Below are 6384 nucleotides of genomic sequence, written 5' to 3'. Positions count from 1 at the left end.
AATTATCCATTTTTTCCTTTGTCCTTATCCCCTACATTTGTCTACAATAAGCCTAAATATTGCATTTATAATAGAACATAATAAAAGCATTTCTTAACCAGTTTACTTTGTTGAAGTCAGCTTAATTTTTTAAAAAAAATTTTCTAAATAAACTAGAACTTAATGATAGATCTAGAAAATGGTAAATATAGATATCACTAAGAAGACATTAGATCTGCAGTTAGAGAATGATTCATGAGACATTATCCTTACAAATCCGCAATGCAAAAGTGCAATAGTTAGGTCAATGAAAATAAGATGAGTCAATAATCTCTTGTAATGTTTAAGAACAGAATCTCTACACTTATGAAATGAATTGCTAAATTACTTTCTAAAATGGCTATTCCACTAGTGAGCAGAAAATGCCCTTATTACCACACCCTTCTAAGTACTGATGTAACTAGCAAAAAAAAAAAAAATTAATCTCATTTTACTTCTCATCTCTTTGACTGTTAGTGAAACTGAATGTTTTCTAAGATTTATTTATTGGTTATTCATATTTCTTCCTTGGGATATAGTCTGTTCATGTGTTGTATGTTTTTTAAATAATCTTTATCCTTGTTGATTTGTTACAACACTTTAAAAGGTAAAGATTTTAACTCCTTACCTGTCATACATGTTTCAAATATTTTCCCCAGTTTGTCATTTTCTTTTTGACTTTAATGGTGTCTTATAATGTATAAAAATATTTTATTTTTATGAGATTAAATATATTAATTTTTCTTTATTAATTTTGCTTTGCTTTTATTATTAAAGAGTCATTCTCAACTGTAGGAGAACATATTATCCACCTATATGTTCTTCTAATTCTTTTATGGAATAATTTTTTTCATTTTATTCTTAAAGCCATCTGGAGTTTATTAGGGAGTAATATGTGAGAGAGGCAACTAACTCTTAAAAACACATTTTAATACAACAAAATTTCCTATGACATAAGCATTTAAACAGTTCTTCAGAGTTCATTTGAAAAGGATTAGTCTGTGTGGAAACAATAATTTTCTTTGGAATAAGGTATTTCTTTAGTAATTAACTTCTACATTATTTGGATATTTTACAAAGGGTATATATTGCTTTGTTGTTAAATAATTGGGAATTTATTTTTTTAAAAAGAAAGAAGTATCCTCTTCATTGCAACATGAGAGGTTGCTGCCATATATCAGAGTCAGATCTTTAACTTCACCTTTTTGTGACTAAAAGAGAACTAAAGGAACTCTTCATGATTCATAGGGCATGAATCATAAGTGCTAGATGATTAAGTGAAATTCTAATACCAGTGTGGTGAAGTGGAAATTCTATTGGGTAGAAACCAGAAATCCTAGTTTTGTTTTTTCTTCCTTTTTTTTTTCCAGAAATTCTAGTTTCAGTGCTCCCCCTGATTCACTTACTAAATTTCTTTAGATAAATTTCTTAAAATTTCCATACCTGTTTGTCAACGCACTGAACAAAGATCTTGGTTGTTAGAAAAGATGGACTTAATAAGTTGACATAGTAAAGTATTAAAGGCACCTTGAACTTAAAAATCTTCATGGACAGTGTCAGCAATTCTTGTCATCCAGGAACTCAGGAAACCTAAAATTTTTTTTTAAATATTTTTTATTTATTTCTAGGAGAGCGAGAGAGAGAGACAGCATGAGCAGGGGAGGGTCAGAGAGGGAGGGAGACACAGAATCTGAAATGGGCTCCAGGCTCTGAGCTGGCAGTCAGCACAGAGCCGAACGTGGGGCTCGAACCCACGAACCGCGAGATCATGACCTAAGCAAAAGTCGGACGCTTAACCGGCTAAGCCACCCAGGCGCACCGTTTTTTTTTGTTTTTTTTTTTTTAATTAATAAGCCTCCTCTGGAGGACTCAGCTGTTATTTCAGTGTGTATAAATTCTCAGAGGCCCATTGAAGGTGATGGATTATCAGAGGTAAACGTGGGAATAACAGACATTTCATGTTTCTGCTAATGAGACTGACATAATGCTGTGTTTTAAGAAACCTAACCTTCCTTTCTATTTCTGCTACTTCTCTTGTAACATATTTCAGCTTTTTGAGATGCCAATCACATATATATTCACAAATGCTCATAGGAAGGGTACACACACCCCAAATTTATGTTTACTAACATTCATGCAAATTTGTATATAATAATACTGACATAGGTAACCATATGATTGCCCACTAACATATTTTCACATTCATCTTTAGCACATTGATGAAAAGAACTTATAGGGGCACCTGAGTGGCTTGGTGGGTCGAGCATCTGACTTCAGCAAAGGTAATGATCTTGGGGTTCATGAATTCAAGCCCCACATTGGGCTCGCTGCTGTCAGCCTGTCAGTGCAGAGCCTGCTTCGGATTCCCTGTCCTTCTCTATGTGCCCTTCTCCTGCTTGCGCTCTCCCAAAAATAAATGAATATTAAAAAAGAAAAGAAGTAATAAAATCAGGCAATGAGCAAATCTGGTAAGATGATTAATACCTCTGAGTCCACAACTGGTAAAGAGCTCTCTGCCTAAAGTCATCTAGGCTCTCAGTGAAACTGATAAAAAGGAGGATTTACTTATTTCTTCATTCAGAAAATATTAATTAAGCATTTGCCAGGAACTGTGGTAGGCACTGAGGGAAAAGACTGAGTTGAACCACATGAAACTGCTGATATTCAAGCATTTTCTTACCCACAACAATGGCAATTTCATATGGTTCAACCTAAGAAAGTTACAGAAATTCTTCAAAGAGGGGGAAAAAATAAGAGAGTTGAAAATCACAAGAAAAAACCCAAAATTTTCCAAAATAACAACTTGGAACAAATATGAGAGAATGAAAGGAAAAAGGTACCATTGCGGAAGGGGAAAAGGGAACATATAAACAAAAACAGAATAGAATGGTAAAAATGTACAACCAGAAAAACGAATTCCTTTTTAATTTTTTTACTGAGGTGTAATTTACATACAACCCTATATTAGCTTCAGATATACAACATAATGATTCAGTATTTGTATTCATTGCAAAATAACCACCACAATAAGTCTAATTAACATCCATCATGATATGTAGTTACAAAAAGTTCTTTTTCTTCTAATGAGGACTTCTAAGACCTACCCTCTTAACAACTGTCAAATATGCAGTACGGTATTAACTGTAGTCACTGTGCTGTACAGTACATCCCCATGATGTAATGAGGATGCTTGTACCTTTTGACCACCTTTACTCATTTCACCCACCCCTCACCCCGTGCCTCTGGTAACCACCAACCTGTTCTCTTTATCTATGGGATTGTTTGTTTGAAAAAGGAATACCTTCCATATAATTAATTCAATACATTCAGTATGTATTTATTGAGTGTCCAACACTATAGATAATGTCATGAAAGGCACAATACGTGCCTCAAAAGAAAACTTCGGGTTTTTTTTAAAGAGGAACATTAGACCAAAGTGCCCAATGTTTGTAAATTCTAAATTCTGAGGGGAAAAAAATGAAAAAAATATTGAGGCAGTAGCGGAGCTAGAACAGAGGAAACTGTAGTAGAAATATAAAATATAGGGGCNAATACAAATCTGAGAAAAAGAAAGTAAAGTTGGAAAAAAATAAAACAGAAGTCCAATTAATAGAAAAAAGATTTAGCTGCAATGTTATCTGACAAAAAAACTGAAACGTATAAATCAAGTTATCAGAGTAAGAGAAATCAATAAAAGTAAAATCTAACAATATTTTAGTATATCTTGCCACATAGAAAATTTTATTAATTCCTATTTTGTATAGTTGTTAAGTGAGCAAATGATAAAATATGTAGTTTGTGCATACAGCAGATTTTAAGTTTATAGTTTCATACGATTACTTTCCTTTTAAGTCACATAAATTATAAAAAAGCAAGTAATCCAAAACTACCTAGAACAGGAAAAAATAATTAGAAAATCACTTAAATATAGCCTTCTTTACCCTTCTATTATCAAAGGTGTTCAAAAAAACCATAGAATTTTAGCATAGGAAGAAATCTTAGAGTTCCTTTAGGCCAAACCCTCCATGTCTCAGAAGAGGCAGAGAGAGTTTAGAGAAGTGATTTGTTCAAAGTGATCTATCGAGAGAGAAGTAATTTTATTCATTGTTTCATTCACTGAGCAGTCAGGAAAGCCTGCTATGCATTAGGCGAGGAACGGAGATTAATGAATTTTGTTCCTCACTCTAAAGGACTGTTAGAGTGGCAGTGTTCAGAGTAGATAAGGGAGAGCCAGAAGTTTTACTAAAGCCATTAGTGTACATCAGTAAAAGGAATAATACTTTAAAATCCCCATTTTGTATGTCAAAACTCAGTCACTGAGAACTGTCATTTGAGAGCTTCAAGCCAGGATGGTAGAGAAAATAACAAAGGAGAATCCTTCACCAAAGAAGGATAAACAGGATCCTGGGTTTTTAGGTTTCCTAGGAGTTCCTCTGTAAAATGGGTCTTCAATCAGTACCAGTAACATCAGTACAGAGTTAGTGATCCTTCTTTGAGGCAGAATAAATGAGAGACACTAAAACATCATCAGTTGTATAACTAAAAATGCATGATTTGTTTGAACTCCCTTTTCACACATGTGCATGTGTGGTTTTGCAATTGATATCACATGACCTTGTACATGAAACAATCTGTTTTTACTTAGAACATCATGATTATCTGAACAAGTTTATAAAAAAAAGCAGAAAAAAAACTGTGTTAATCAGAAAGTAAGATTATGATGATAAACTAAGTCTGAAAGAATTATAATTGTAAAAAATGCTGAAGTCTGAACAAAGAGTGAGAGTTTTGTGACCAACTGTGACATAAGTCCCTGTCACAGGCCCTGAGGGCAGTTTGAAAGCATGTTGATTCAAGTTCCTATGTGCCCTATAAGGAATAAATGGATTACCTTTTTTTTTTTTTTTTTTACAGCATGGCATATAGCTCTTATTACTACCCACAGCATGACACAGAACCAGATGACCATGAAATCAGATTATCTTTCACAGTTTTTGATTATATTTAATTTTGTTATTAATCATTGTTCTTGAATGATAGGATTAAAAATGAGCTGTAGTCAAAAGTTCCTTTAGAGGGCTTTACATATACATTTAAAATTAAATCTTTAGTCCCTTTGCCTATTTGTTGAATCTGAACATACCTGCACTCGGATATATAACCAACCTTGAACAGGAGGAGTCTTCATTTTCCACCTACTGATTTTACTGGGATAAATTAAAACAGCAAACAATTGCTGTTGAAATGTCAAGGCTAAAATGTCACAGAAACATAAGTTCAGTAAAGTTGTATCCCTGTTCTGAGTAGGATAATGACACAGTCATCAGTGTGTCTTTAAGAACGTGAATGTGACCTTACATTGCGAAGCTTCATGGCTGCAACCTTAACATTTCCTGTCACAGTCCCTGAGTCAATCCTTATGCCCACACAGTAAAACAAGTTACCATTTCATTCTTGAGTTCACACAGGTAAGTGGGTGGGTACATGCTTAAACTCAGAGATGCGTTATCACATTAATCCAAGTCCATTCATCTCATTGCTCTGACTTTTTTTCCTGTTTCTTTTGAAATCAAATAATGCTTTCCATACTGCCCTCCATTGTTTGTTAATAACTCAGAAAAGCACTGGGAAGGGGGACCTGGGTGGCTCAATTGGTTAAGCGTCCAACTCTTGATTTCGACTCAGGTTGCGATCTCACAGTTTGTGGGTTCCAGTTCCACATCGGGCTCTGCTTGGGCTTCTCTCCCTCTCTCTCAAAAATAAATAAATAAACTTAAAAACCAACAACACTAGGAAGAGTCGAGAGCCAAGCTACTACTTTGCCAATGACTATTCAAGACCCTTTGCTTCTTCATGCTTCAGTACCCTCTTTACAAAATGAGAATCATGATATCTGACCCAATTCCATAGATGGCCAGAAGAAGAGCACTTAAAATTCTTTGGAAGAAAAGCATAGGAATATTGTGACTTTAAAAATCAAATGGTGCAAAATAAGAAAATTAACACAGCAAGTAACAGAAGAAATTGGCAGTTGTGGACAATTGGCAGTTGTTACTGGTTATTCTCTTTTTTTTCTTTTTTATCTAATCCCCAAATATCTTGTGATTCTATAATGGTTGAAGTTTTTGTGCATACTGCCAAATACTATAAAATTCTTTCAGATCCAATATTACAGGGAAACACGCAGGGACGTAATTCACCACTAAGAAACACTTTCATTTCTGTATCTGACTCCCCTCTCAGACTATAAACTTTGATATTTGAGGAAAGCACAAAGCCTCATTTGTTTTGGTCCAAATATCCAGATATGTGGGTGGATGCATTCTACCAAGGAATGTCACCAAAGTTCACATCTGCTTATTCCAC

Source organism: Crocuta crocuta, unplaced genomic scaffold, assembly GCF_008692635.1.
Source record: "Crocuta crocuta isolate KB4526 unplaced genomic scaffold, BGI_CrCroc_1.0 scaffold382, whole genome shotgun sequence".
In the NCBI taxonomy this organism is placed as follows: Eukaryota; Metazoa; Chordata; class Mammalia; order Carnivora; family Hyaenidae; genus Crocuta; species Crocuta crocuta.
This window is presented reverse-complemented; position numbering follows the sequence as displayed.